Source organism: Heteronotia binoei, chromosome 1 (genome assembly GCF_032191835.1).
Source record: "Heteronotia binoei isolate CCM8104 ecotype False Entrance Well chromosome 1, APGP_CSIRO_Hbin_v1, whole genome shotgun sequence".
NCBI lineage: Eukaryota > Metazoa > Chordata > Lepidosauria > Squamata > Gekkonidae > Heteronotia > Heteronotia binoei.
In genome coordinates this window covers 111,464,029-111,479,222 of record NC_083223.1, presented here as the reverse complement: position 1 = coordinate 111,479,222, position 15,194 = coordinate 111,464,029, and the positions used below count along the sequence as shown (strand labels likewise).

General features: G+C 43.2%; 1 protein-coding gene across 3 annotated transcripts in view; it reads right to left on the bottom strand.

The window, feature by feature from the left end:
• NKAIN2 (sodium/potassium transporting ATPase interacting 2) overlaps positions 1–15,194 on the bottom strand; it is a 952,006-nt gene that overhangs the window by 505,122 nt on the left and 431,690 nt on the right. The gene's annotated exons all lie outside the window — the stretch shown is intronic.

Below are 15,194 nucleotides of genomic sequence, written 5' to 3'. Positions count from 1 at the left end.
AATCTCTGGAGACTGATTCCCATAGGGTATAATGGAGAATTGATTTGTGAGTATCTGGGGTTCTGGAGGGGTTGTGTTTTCAAGTAGAGGCACCAAATTTGCAGCATAGCATTCAGCGCCTCTCCTCAAAACACCTCTCAAGTTTCTAAAAGATTGGACCAGGGGATCCAATTCTATGAGCCCCGGAAGAGGGGGCTCTATCCTTCATTGTTTCCAAATGAGGGAAGGCAATTAAAAGGTGTGAGGTCCCTTTAAATGTGATGGCCAGAACTTCCAGTGGGAGAAAACAATACAATGAGAACAGATAACTTTTATTGGGAATATTGGGAATGTCTTTTGTATATCAGATGTTTCTGATTTGATCTCAGCAATGTTGACCATTTTCTCCAGTCAGGAACGTCTGATTGCATGTTCCTATCTCATATTTCCATGCAAACATGTCCCTCATTTCAAACCTTCTACGGCAGAAGTGTCAAACATGTGGTCTGTGGACCAAACCAGCCCCCCTGCATGGCTCTCTTCTCTCCCCTCCCGTCCTCACCCTGTGAAGCTCAGATGCTACCAACTTTCCCAGCTCCTTCTGCCTTCTCTTTGCAGAGGCTAAAGCAGAAGCAAAGCCGCAAAGAAAATGTGGACTGAATTTCCCATTCGGGACTATGGGCAGAGAAGACTGGAATGGAAAATCCACTCCATGTTTTCCTTGCAACTTTGTTTCAATGGAGAGGAACTCATAAGAACATAAGAGAAGCCATGTTGGATCAGGCCAACGGCCCATCCAGTCCAACACTCTGTGACACACAGTGGCAAAAAAATTTATATATACACACACACTGTGGCTTATAGCCACTGATGGACCTGTGCTCCATATTTTTATCTAAACCCCTCTTGAAGGTGGCTATACTTGTGGCCGCCACCACCTCCTGTGGCAGTGAATTCCACATGTTAATCACCCTTTGGGTGAAGAAGTACTTCCTTTTATCCATTTTAACCTGTCTGCTCAGCAATTTCATCGAATGCCCACGAGTTCTTGTATTGTGAGAAAGGGAGAAAAGTACTTCTTTCTCTACTTTCTCCATCCCATGCATAATCTTGTAAACCTCTATCATGTCACCCCGCAGTCGACGTTTCTCCAAGCTAAAGAGTCCCAAGCGTTTCAACCTTTCTTCATAGGGAAAGTGCTCCAGCCCTTTAATCATTCTAGTTGCCCTTCTCTGGACTTTCTCCAATGCTATAATATCCTTTTTGAGGTGCGGCGACCAGAACTGCACACAGTACTCCAAATGAGACCGCACCATCGATTTATACAGGGGCATTATGATACTGGCTGATTTGTTTCCAATTCCCTTCCTAATCATTCCCAGCATGACGTTGGCCTTTTTTATCGCAAATGCACACTGTCTTGACATTTTCAGTGAGTTATCTACCACGACCCCAAGATCTCTCTCTTGGTCAGTCTCTGCCGGTTCACACCCCATCAACTTGTATTTGTAGCTGGGATTCTTGGCCCCAATGTGCATTACTTTGCACTTGGCCACCTTGAACCGCATCTGCCACGTTGACGCCCACTCACCCAGCCTCAACAGATCCCTTTGGAGTTCCTCACAATCCTCTCTGGATCTCACCACCCTGAACAATTTAGTGTCATCCGCAAACTTGGCCACTTCACTGCTCACTCGCAACTCTAAATCATTTATGAACAAGTTAAAGAGCATGGGACCCAGTACCGAGCCCTGTGACACCCCACTGCTTACCGTCCTCCACTGCGAAGACTGCCCATTTATACTCACCCTCTGCTTCCTATTACTCAGCCAGTTTTTGATCCACAAGAGGACCTGTCCTTTTACTCCATGACTCTCAAGCTTTCTAAGGAGCCTCAGTATAACTTCCCAGTATAACTTCCCAGTGTTCCTATGGCCAGCTGATGCTTCCTGGAGTTGTGTCCTTGCCAATAAAGTGTCAATGCTCTGAATCATCTTTGTCTCTTAATGGACATGAGGACTAATGCCTAGTGAGTACTCTAACTTGAAACCCACAGCCAAAGGGGGATATTACACTGGAGAGCCACTGCTAATCTGAGTAGAACTGTGGGGGGAGGGGAGAAGACACTTGAAATTCCCTGTCATTTCATGTTTTCCCAGGCTGAGAGCATTTTATATTTTTAGTTTTCTGCTGTGTGATCCTTGTGCTTTTTCTTGATGTTTTCTTGATCCCATTATTCCCCTACCTTTCCATTTTAAACAAAATATTGAAAGAGTTCTAAGCATGTTTATATTTTAAGTTAAAATGTGTTTGTCTGTGTCCTTTATAAAGTCTGTATCTCCTATATCTGGCATTACATTTTAGGACATGTGTGGCTCGGCCCCACCACAAAGTCGCATTTATGTCAGATCTGGTCCTCCTAACAAATGAGTTTGACACCCCTGTTCTACAGATATCCTGCCCTGTGTCGACTCTCTGACAGAACTAGGATGGCTGAGAAACTGGGTCCAGGGCTTTCTTTGACACCTCCTTTTGAATTCCCTCTTCACAATTTGCTTTCTGCTGAGCATAGTAAGCTATGGGAACTAGATAAAAGCCTTGTTATTTTCCCAGAGTTTTGTTGATTTTCTCCCCTTTACTTTCCCATTGCTACAATTCTATATTTCTCTAGTTGTGGTTTTATTGTTAGTTTTTAATGCAACTAGTGTGCTTCTTTAATGATATGACTTTAATGATATGACAGTACACTGTATTATATGCTGCTGTTTAAATTGTGTTATCTTTTTATGCTGGGTATTTCACAGTTTATGGATATGTGTTTTTAATGATATTGTTGTGAACTATACTGATTTTTTTTTAACGGAGAGTACGGAATGTAGGCCTTTTAATGATGAATGGCAGAAATGCTGAATTTTCAAATAATTTTTAACATTTTAGAAGGCTTGTTGTAAATTCTGAATTGTCAGTGAATTTCACTATAACCTCAGTATCTTTGTCTAATTACCAAGTTTTATCTTTATTTCCCTCTTTTACTGGTAAAGGGCGTTGCAAAGGAAAAGAAATTTAATGACAAACGTCAACATTTTTGGCTGTTGCCTTCAATAGGTGATGAAATTTCACCCTAATTTCCATGAATTTCTTAGTCAATTTACAAGGATACATTGAGAAACACACAGAACTGTGGAAACCGCGTAATTATATACTAATATTTTCTTGCACATAGCTACTCTAAACATTTTTCAGATATACTAATAAAACTTTTTTTAAAAAATTCCCTGTATAAGCTTTGGTTTGAAATGATGACAGAATTAATTAAATAAACTCTCTCCTTTAACTGATTTTAAGATTTTATCCTAAATAATGTATTTTTCTCAACTAATTTGTTGCTGGTTAGTTATTGAAGTTTAATAGAAACATATTACCCTACTTAGGTTTCAGAGCATACATGACATATTCTGAATACCACAAAAATGGGTAGGTTGAAATTGTTATACACTATGTTCAAACAAACTACTAAACTGAATTTAAAGGTACATAATCAGCAAACTCATCTCTGAATCTAACCTCAGAACACAGCAGCTGTTCTTTATTTTCTATGATCAATCTAGAGTCCAGTGATGCCTTTAAGACCAAGAAAGTTTTATTCAAGGTATGAGATTTTGTGTGCACACACACTTCCTCGGGTACATAGAAATGTAAGATAACCATTCAAACTTATAGACAGAGGATGAACAATAAATTAGCATGTAACAAAATGAAGATATTTTAAGATATGTGATGACAAAGCAGAAATAGGGTCACCAGTTGTTTGGATTTAATTAAGTGGGAACAACAGTGAAGCAATAAATATGTCAAAATAAGAGATAAAAGTGTAAGAGAATCCTTTCTAATTGTGGGAAGTTAACTGAGATGCTCCATTCATCCTTCAAGCATGAAGGTAACAACCTTTTTTCTCCCTTTTGTTGAGGTGGGGTGCAGTTCTATGTAGGGAAATATATATAAATTTTCTTTGCATCACTTTACAATAACTATATACTGTTCTGAATATTATACCAAAATATTGTTCTTTAGAGGGGTTATGTCATAAAAAAATCTGTTCCTATATATTGTACTGCATTATAAACACTATTCCAATATATTAGTCCAAAAATAAATTCATTAAAATACAGAGGATGTATAGCCCTTCCTGGTGAGAATGAGTTTAGCATATGTAATGTGTGTATGTGTGTGTGCACACACATAAACACAAAGAGAGAAAGAGAGAGAGAGTGAGAGAGAGAGAAGGAGGAGGAGAAGCAGCAGCAGCAGCTATCCCTGTTAAAGGGTTGCTTCAGACCAACATGGCTACCCACCTGAATCTATGACCAATAGTTAATACCTTTTTTTAGCATATAAATTACAAAGATGTATAACAATATATTTAAGGGAATGTATAAAGTGCCACATTGGCAGGCATTTATAATACATGCAGTTTCTGCTGAATTCACATAACATAAGATGCTACTTCATTGAGATCTTTATTACTTTGAGCCCACAATTTATTTATTATCCGTAGTTGAGCTTATCTGACAAGAATTTGTATACCCTTATCATTTGAACCTGTGCACGGACAATAACCCATAAAACCAATCTCCAAAATAAATAGCTCAATTGACAGGTGCACTATGAAAACAGTGAGAAATGGAAATTTTGGGACTTCTTTATGACTGCATTTTATAACCATGCATGTTGTTTATCTTGTTTTTCAGTGTCAGCTGTAAAATGTTTTTTTGGGGGGTAACAGCATTCAAGACAAGAAAGAAGGGGGGGGGAGTAATTCCCTGCTTTCCTGAAGACCATTGGGAAGGTGAACAACATGGTGAAACAATAAACACTGAAACACAGCAACAAGATTTACAGGGTAGTCAGTACCTAAGTTCATGATGGGAAGCAGCAAAGAACAACAATTATGAAAAAGCTTAGAAGAGCCAGTATTTCTCTGTGCAAAGACTGGAGGTGCAAAATATAAGGTCCCATTTATGCGGTCACAAGGCATGCAAAAACATATACATGTAAATGATGGAGTAGCAGAGCAGACCAAGATATTTTTCTTTGTTTAAAAATCCACCCTTCCCACTCATTTCCATACTTCTGCAGCAATGCAACTTCAGTCCCTCTTCTGTACCTGGAAAACACCCAGCAGGATCAGAAGAGCAGAGGAAAGTTACTGAGGACTCGGTTTCATGGAGGCAGCTTCAAAAGTGGCCACTTCAACTGCCCCTTTGTTTGACTCAGGAAATGGGAACATGTGTAAGAAAAGTCACTGGATGGGTATGTTGGTGGGATAAATCAGGCACTCAATAAATGCAACATGAGCATTTCATACCTATTTTTTTTGGGAGGGAGATGCAAGCACACAACTAGTCTACTTGCTGGGGTAGGTGGGATATAAATCCCAATAAATAACCATTTCCCTCCTATTGCCTCCAGCTCTGTCTCATGCTGCACTTAAACTCCTACTATGCCACATCTTCCTACATCTCTCCATCTCCACAAACCTCCATCACACTCCTTGATCTTCTCACCCCAAGACACCCCTCGTCCATCTCCTAATATACCTAAAAGCCTTCCCTGTCCAACTGATAAAATAGCCGCAGAGAACAGGGGTCTGATACGCATCCCTTGACTGTACCTACACTCAGATCATTTGAAAGCCCCCTCCCTCCAACTTCCAATTGCCATCTGTTAAACTACATGGGGGCAGAAAATACACAAGAATCCCATCATTGTGACTAATTTCAGCTCATCTGGGAATGCTCCCCTAAGGATCATTTGTGTTCGTTTTTAATTTGTATTAATTATGATTGATTCTGAAAGCCAAATACTGGGCTATTAATAGTGTTTCTAATTATGCTTAAACAGGGGTCATTTTGTAGAAAAATAGGTGGTGGAGCTCATCCAGAGATTGTTATGCAGCTGCACATACTTTTCAATATACAAGGTGGGGAGGAGGAGGAGGAGGAACCATCAAAAAGGTTCAGGAGCTTTGCTCCTGTGAGCTCCTGCTGAATCCGATGCCTGTGCTTAAAACTCTCTTCCTTTCTGTGACAGATTGCACTAGGAAAGCAGGCTTTTAAAATACTGCTTGTCTCAGAGTCAGAGAGCTCAAGAGTTAATCTTCCCTTGAGCGGAGAGCTAATGTGATTGGTTGCTCCATACTCACTGATTGGCCAGCATCAACTGCTAGATAATTAAAAATAGCTGCTTTGAAGGGGAATTCAGTTTCTCAGTAAAGAAAGCTACAAAACTGCTTAACTCGGACTATACTTAGGAAATAGATTTGGCAAGAGTTAAGTGGGCAGTTGGGTGGAAACTCCCAATCAAGCCAAATAGGAAGGGTTATTATTGCTTCTGAAGGTGAGCTGCATGTAGCTCCTAATGCAGTGATTCCCAACCAGGGTACCGTGGTACCCTGGGATACCCCAAACACTTCCTAGGGGTACTGCGATATGAGACACCACTCACCACTGCGATATGTAGACACCCACACCCGGCCACCTCCCTCTGACCAGGCTGACCAGGCACAGGGTGACTCAAAAAAATGCACGCTCACAAGCAGGGGTCATTTTGTAGAAAAATAGGTGGCGGAGCTCATTAGCATAACTCATTAGCATATACCCTCCAGCCAAAAGCAACCCGATGCAAGAAAGGAGAGCCCTGGGTGAGCAAGGCCTGCTTGGGCTGCTTAGAGATCCAGCCAGCCCAAGAAGGCCTCACTCACCTGGGGCTCTTCTGGGCTGGCTGGCTGCCCACTCTCCTAATCCAGGGATTGTTATGCAGCTGCACCTACTAGTCAATGGACAAGGTAGGTGGGGGGGGGAGGAGGGGGAACCCTCAGAAAGGTTCAGGAGCTATGCTCCTGTGAGCTCCTGCTGAATCTGAGGGCTGCACACAAGGCTGTGCTGCTGTATGCCCACACCAGGAGGCTCTGCCTGGCCCCACCTCCTCGGCATCCTCCTTTTTGCACGCACTGTGCTGATTAGCAGCAGACAATGAGCAGAGCAGCACATGTTGCCTACTGCTACTGCTGCTGATGTCTGACACCTCTGCCCCTTTTTCGCCGAGTCACCAGGCAGATCACCCAGCTTCTTTCCTCCTACTCTGTCCCTCGGACCAACAGCTGGGTGCTGTAGCCAGCCCTAGCATTGAGTTGATGCTATTTCTGACCTTGTTGCACACTGGTTGACTAAACACTTGTCACTTTTGGAAAAAGTTTTAATGGTTAAAATGATTCTCTTGCCCAATGACATTTTATTTCCGTGCTCTTCCTACTCGACCCTTAAGGAGTTCTTGCTCCGGCAGGACGTGGACCTGGCTTGCGTGACCGAGACCTGGGTGCGGGACGGAGAGACAGTAGCACTCTCCCAGATGACCCCCCCAGGTTACTCGGTCTTTCACCAGTCACGGAGTAACGGGCGGGGGGGAGGAGTGGCATTATTCATACGGGAGGTTTACTCCTTTCGGGCTCTCCCCGCCCCAAAGATCGATGGCATCGAATGTGTCGGTCTGTGGTGGGATGCTGGAGAGGGGTTGGCGATCTGGCTGGTGTACCGTCCGCCTAACGCACCAGCCAGCGCCTTACCATCACTATTGGAGGCAGTGGCGGGCTGGGCATTGGAGTACCCAGGGCTTATGGTCCTGGGTGACTTCAATGTCCATGCCGATGACATGGCCTCCACTCAGGCGATGGACCTAGTGTCTTCCATGGCGACACTAGGACTCTCTCAACTTGTTACAACACCCACGCATCAGGCCGGACACACACTAGACCTGATCTTTGCGTCTGGGATTTTGGTGAACGATATCGCAGATGAAGCGGTTCCATGGTCGGATCACCTAGCCCTTAAGGCCCGTATGGAGATGTCACCCCAACCCTGTATGGGCGGAGAGCCTATTTTGGCTCGCCCTCGGGGCCTGATGGACCCGGAATGGTTCCAAATGGCCCTGAGGGATCCCTGGCCCACTGGCGATTCCCTCGATGACCTGGTGGAAGTCTGGCAAGACCAACTATCCAGGGCCATTGGCGGAATTGCACCTCGGCGCCCTCTGCGCCCTCGCATGAGGCTGGCTCCATGGTACACCTTGGAGTTACGCCAGCTGAAGCAAGGGCTCAGACGACTAGAGAGGCGGTGGAGACATACTCAGGACGAAGTGACGAGAACATCCTATAGAACGTTTATGAAGTCATATGAGATGGCAGTCAAGAAACAATACTTTGCAGCCAAGACTGCATCTGCAAATTCGCGCCCAGCACAATTGTTTAGGGTAATTGGAGATCTTGTAACACTGCCACAAGGCAAACCAAACGTTAGAGAATTGGAGATAGGCTGTGAGGCATTTGCGAAATATTTTGCAGATAAAATCTCGTCACTCCGCCAAGACCTACCTATCACATTAGATACAGTGAGTGAAACTGAGGCTCCGCGCCTGTCTTCAGATTTACTGCTGGACCACTTCGACCCACTCAGCCTGGAAGAAGTTGATGGAATTCTTTCTGCTGCTCGCCCAACAACATGTGATCTGGACCCTTGCCCCTCTTGGCTGATTAAATCTTTCCAGAGGGAGCTTAGATGTCCTCTACGGGACATCATAAATAGATCCCTCTTAGAGGGGCGTTTTCCAACGCCTCTGAAAGAGGCCTTGGTCCGTCCCCTCCTGAAAAAATCCACAGCAGACCCGGCCGAATTGGCGAACTACCGACCGGTGTCTAATTTACCATTTTTAGGTAAAATTATCGAGAGGGCAGTGGCGTTGCAGCTACAGAGATTTCTAGATGATGCTTCTGTCCTGGACCCGTGCCAGTCTGGCTTCCGACCGGGTCACGGGACGGAGACGGTCTTGGTCGCCTTGGCAGATGACCTCCAACGGCAACTGGATCGAGGCGGTGTAGCGGTGCTGATGTTATTAGATCTGTCAGCTGCATTTGATACGGTCAACCATCAGCTACTAATCCACCGCCTCGCCGACATTGGGGTTAAGGGGTCTGCTTTACAATGGCTCTCCTCCTTCCTCATGGGTCGGGGACAAAGGGTGGCGATTGGGGGAGAACGATCCCAGAGGCGCACACTAGATTGTGGGGTGCCTCAGGGAGCAGTCCTCTCCCCGATGTTATTTAACATCTACATGCGCCCCCTTGCCCAGATTGCCAGGAGGTTTGGGCTGGGTTGCCATCAATATGCTGATGACACCCAGCTCTATCTGCTAATGGACGGCCGGCCCGCCTCCGCCCCGGGAGACTTGGATCGGGCGTTACGGGCTATCGCAACGTGGCTTAGACTGAGTGGGCTGAAGTTAAATCCGGCAAAGACAGAGGTTCTCTGTGTGGGTCGCGGTGCTCCAGGAGGGGAAATATCCCTCCCGACCTTCGACGGTGTGCAGCTAAAGGCGGCGCAGCGGGTGAAGAGTCTGGGTGTCCTGCTGGAGCCTTCATTATCAATGGAGGCCCAGATAACAGCCACTGCCAAGTCAGCATTCTTCCATCTGAGGCGGGCGAAGCAGTTGGCCCCTTTCCTGGAGCGTCGGGACCTAGCGACGGTGATCCATGCGACGGTCACCTCACGACTGGACTACTGTAATGCCCTCTACATGGGGCTGCCTCTGTGCCGGACCCGGAAACTACAACTAGTGCAGAACGCGGCGGCCAGGCTGCTGCTTGGTCTCCCAAGATGGGAACATGTACGGCCGGGGCTACGCGAACTGCACTGGTTGCCGATTGTATACCGGGTCCAGTACAAAGTGCTGGTTATTACCTTTAAAGCCCTATATGGCCGAGGACCGGCCTACCTGAAGGACCGCCTCTCCCCGTACGAGCCCCAGAGAGCACTGAGGTCAATAGGAAAAAACAGACTGACTACCCCTGGGCCAAGAGAAGTTAAACTACAGAACACCCGCTCACGGGCCTTCTCGGCTGCGGCCCCATATCTCTGGAACCAACTCCCAGAGGAGGTGCGGGCCCTGCGGAACCTTGATCAGTTCCGCAGGGCCTGCAAGACCACTCTTTTTAAATTAGCTTTTATGAACAGCTGAAGTACATTTTACAACGAAGAAAATCCACCGTTAGCACTAACTAGAATAGCGTCAATGATAATGTTATAGTTTGTTTTAATTAATGTTCTACTGGTTTTTAAGGTTATATTAATGCTTAATTTAATGTTCTTAATGTAATTGTTTTATTAATGTACCATTGGTTACTATGTTGTTTATTAATGTTTTATTTATTAATGTACCATTGGTCACTGTGTTGTTAGCCGCCCTGAGCCTGCTTCGGCGGGGGAGGGCGGGGTACAAATAAAATTTATTATTATTATTATTATTATTATTATTATTATTATTATTATTATTATTACTGATCTCCCTCTTTCTCTTTTGAGAAAATGGCAGAAAGAGATTAACAATTTTATTTGGCAAAATAAAAAAACCCGTATATGTTTTTCTACTTTACGTTTATCCAGTCAGGCAGGTGGTCTGGCAGTTCCTGACGTTCGGAGGTATTATGAAGCCATTGTGTTAACCGATGTAATTAAGTTCTACAGATCCTCCTGTGCTGCTGAATGGAAGACGACAGAAAACTTATGTCTGTTTCACTATAGTTTTAGGGAAACTCTTTGGAACAGTCATCGTAGATGTTTTACCTCTTCCTGTAACCCTTTTTAAAAAGCTTTGTTTAGGGTATGGAATAGATGCTCAGCTAGGATTGCCCCTCCTACTTCATTACTAGTGGAGTTTACAAATTATTCGCCTTTTATACCAGGTACTATCATCAATTCAGTTAGTATCTGGTGTACATCTAATCTCACCAGATTTTTTGACATTCTGTCACGTGGACGTCTAAACCCTAAGATCTCACTTGATCGTATTTCCACTGCCGCTTTGCCGTGGATGGAATACTTACAAGTGCAAAGCTTCTTAGCCCCTTATTCCTTTAAGCCAGCGTTGAGAGCAAAGTTTTCGGACTTTGAACATCTTTTGTGTATTGAGAACAATCAGATCAAAGGTCTGATCTCAAAAATTTATAATTTGCTTCTTAATAGGAACTATTATACTAATTCATCTTGTAGGCAATCAGAATTATCTTGTAGTTTTGATGACACAGATTGGCTCAGCATTTGGCAATCCCCTTCTCTTAAATCAAGATCAATGAATATTAAATTACAGGAATATAAAATGTTAGCTAGGTGGTACCTAACACCAGTACGTTTGTCTCATCTTTTCCCATCTAGTTCCCCCCTCTGTTGGAAGGGGTGTGGCAATCGTGGCACGTACCTTCACTGCTGGTGGCTGTGTCCATTGATTAGGCCTTTCTGGTCTTTAATTCAGTCAAAGGTTTTATTGTTAACAGGCCATCTGACCCTAAGGTTATCCTTTTAAATATTTGGGGGGATTTCCTAATTTCTAAGTCACAAAGGGAATTTATTTCCCTATTATTCACTGCCACCAAATATGTATAGTTTTAACTTGGAAAAAACCTCCCTCCATTCAAACTTGGGCTTCTAAACTTTGGGAATATTTTATTTTAGTTAATTAGTTAAGTTTTCAATCCCATTACAGGTCTAAGTCTTCTCCTTCTATGTTGCGTAAATGGGACCCTTTTTTGAAAAGGAATTTTGGTTCCTGCCTTCACACTTCAACATTACCACAAGATGAATATCTTTCATTAATAACCTCACATTGATTGTTTTCATAAATGAGGCCTTGAATCTTATGTATCTATGTGTGTGTGTGTGTGTATTGTATTTGAGTTTATTGTAACTGGTTCTCATTAATTTATCTGTTTAGATTTGCAAAGTACTTTAGGTAGTGGAGTGCAGAATTATTATTATTAGTAATATTTTTGGTAGCATTGTGTTTATTGAAATGTTCTTTTTAGATTGAAATGTTCTTCAACTGTGTAATGTGATAGTCTAATCTCAGGATTGAAATATTCTCATTGTTTCTGTTTTGCTTACCATTACTTATTGTCATTCAATTTTATATTGTACTTACTTAAGAAAGTTTCAATTAAATCTCTTTTAAAATGTCAAAAAAATGCCACAAGGAGGGCATGCAGGGGAAAGTTGGCTGGGTGGGCCTTGGGGGCTCGGGCTCTTGAGGCTGCTGTGTGCGATTCCATGGGCACAGAGGAAGCGGGAGGCAGTGAGGCAAGGCAAGTGCACAGAGCCAGGACTACTGGGAGTTAAGTGGGTTGAGGGGACAGGGAGGTGAGGCAGAGAGTGGGCGCCATGTGGGCGGCCTCGTTGGCAATGGCAAGAGCTCTGCCCCTCTTCTCTAAGGCACCTAAAATGGTGGGTGCTGAACTGATGCAAAATGGACCCCCTCCCTCATGGATGTGGAAAGAGATCCTCCCACAAGTCACACTAAGTTGCAGCACAACTCTCCCAGGCAGGTCACCTCCTCAGCTCCCATTTACTTTTAATGATCTGAAAGAATAGCACAGAGTATTTAGACATGTTTTCTAATTAGGCTTATTTTGGAGTAGCCACTCTTGGAATGAATACAATATATCCTTCAAAACCTCACCGATTGAATTATCACTCTCACACAAAAATTGTGTAAGCAAACATTTAGTGCACAGTTTATAATAAGTCCATACAGCAAAATAATAGAATGAACACCCACACGATGCTCCCTCAGACTGTTTTCTAAAGTCACGTCTCAGGCACTGCCTTCAGCCGCTTCTTGCAGTTCAGAATCTGGGTGGAGACAAGGGCATCGCTCTGCACAACTTTTCACAGAGTTCAAAAGACTGTAAATCCTGGATTTCCTACGGGTTCATTGGTTTCATCCTTCTTCAGTCTTCTCTCAATGCTGTTTTAACTGGAGCCACAGTACAAAGAATTCAATCACGGATCAATGCATACATGCTGAAGTCTCTGCTACCGGCTCTCCAGTTAAAACAGCATTGAGAGAAGAGTGATGAAGGGTGAAACCAATCAAACCATAGGAAATCCAGGAAATACGATCTTTTGAACTCTTTGCGAAAAGTTGTGCAGAACGATGCCCTTGTCTCCACCCAGATTCTGAACTGCAAGAAGCGGCTGAAGGCAGTGCTTCTGAGATGTGACTTTAGAAAACAGTCTGGAGGAGCATCATGTGGGTGTTTGTTCTATTATTTTGCTGTATGGACTTATTGTAAACTGTGCACTAAATGTTTGTTTACACACTTTTTGTGTGAGAGTGATAATTCAACTGGTGAGGTTTTGAAGGATACATTGTGCTTAATACACTAGTACCTGTGCTATTTCATTACTCTTGGATGAATGGCTGCAAAGCTGAAGTACACCCAATCAAGGGCTAACCATACTGTGTTAAGCAGAGTCACAACCTAAACCCACTGACATCGATGAATTTAGAAGGATGAAACTCTATTTAGGATTGCACTGTTAACCTTTTTTTTCCTTCATGCTACTCATATTGATTTTAAGAACTACATTGGAACTTTGAATGTAAAAACTACACTGGCTAGAAGAAGCATTCAGTTAAAAATTTGCTTTCTTTTGCTGCTAGTCATATTTGAATGAACCCATACCATTGTCTGATTATGCATGCTTTTAGCATATAAAAGCTTACATTTACAAGTTGTGCATTGCAGGCTAGCATCAGTTCTGACACTGAAAATTGTTGTGTTGCGGGTTGGTGGATGTTTGGTGGACATTTATAAATCGCATTCAGAACAGTTTCTTAACATTACTGTTGGGACTTGTGTCTATTGTGTGCTTTAAAGAATTTTAAAATAGCACACTATTGTATCTTAATTTAATTAGTTTAAATTACATTCATTTTCACATCATTAATTAATAAACAGAAACTTAACTGCAATAAACTATTATGTCTCTCGTGTAACTAGAAAGTAAATCAATTTTTTAAAAATAGGTGTTTTTCTCAAGGGTACAGTGAGATATGAAGAGCAAGAGCAAGGTAAAAAGTTGGAAAACACTGTCCTAATGCATGGACTGTCATTGAGGGGGATGAAGAGAAAAGATCAGAGCAACTTGGAATGGTGCTAACAAAAAAATGCCCCTTTCCTTTAGGGGTTTGGCATCAGGATTTGTGGAGCATGGCTGTTAATTGCTGAGGCATAGACATGAAATGCCGCACTGTAGCTACAGGTCCGGTTCCAAGGCTGGTTCTATTTTTAAATCTCTCTTCTTGTACAGAAACTTTGGGCGTTTTTGCACTTACCTTAAGCCGGAGCGACGTCCCTCTTCACCGCGCAGCGTCTGCATGGTTTTCGCACTAATTGCTCCGAAGTACCTGGAAGAGCCGCAAAGTCCCACAGCTTTTGCGGCGCAAATGTAAACCGCCAAAAACCGGTTTACATTTGCGACGCAAAAGCCGCGGGACTTTGGGGCTCTTCCAGGTGCTCCGGAGCAATTAGTGCGAAAACCGTGCAGACGCTGCACGGTAAAGAGGGACGTCGCTCCAGCTTAAGGTAAGTGCGAAAACTCCCTTTGTGAAACTGGCCAACAAGCAGAGTCAGGAAGTAACTATGCCCAGGAACTCAGGATAAAACTGCCAACAACTTGGTTTTTGAAGGAGTTCTATAAAATAGGGATGATGCTGTACTGACTGATAGAACACAGCTGTGCTGACTTGTTTTTAGTTAATTATTATTATTATTATTCAGCATCTTAGCGGTCATTCTCACTCACATATAAAAGTACCTTAAAACGTTAAACATAGGGAGAAATTATGATTTGGAGGCTATATTTTAGGAATATACATGTTTCTGTGCATATGTGTTTATTATTTATTTATTTATTTTATTCCATTTATATCCCGCCCTCCCCACTGAGGCGGGCTCAGAGTGGCTTACATAAACATGCATATGCATGAGAAGACATAGTGGTGTAATATTAAAACTGTAAAGCAGAGTAATATAAAACATAAAATACATAAAAATATTTCGGTGCTATGATCTTAAGTTTTCAAATTTATAATTCTCTTTAAAGCAGATCTTAAGTTGTCCTCTCTGCAGCTGCTGTACAGCAGATTGTAAGGGGTGGTTCGTATGTTGCCCAAAACTGTAGTGGCCAGCAGTCTAGTTTACAAATGCCTGGTGGAAGAGTGCCGTCTTACAGGTCCTGCGGAACTGTATGAGCTCTCGCAGGGCCCTGACCTCTTCTGGCAACTCATTCCACCAGCGTGGAGCCAATACAGAGAAGGTTCTGGGTCTAGTT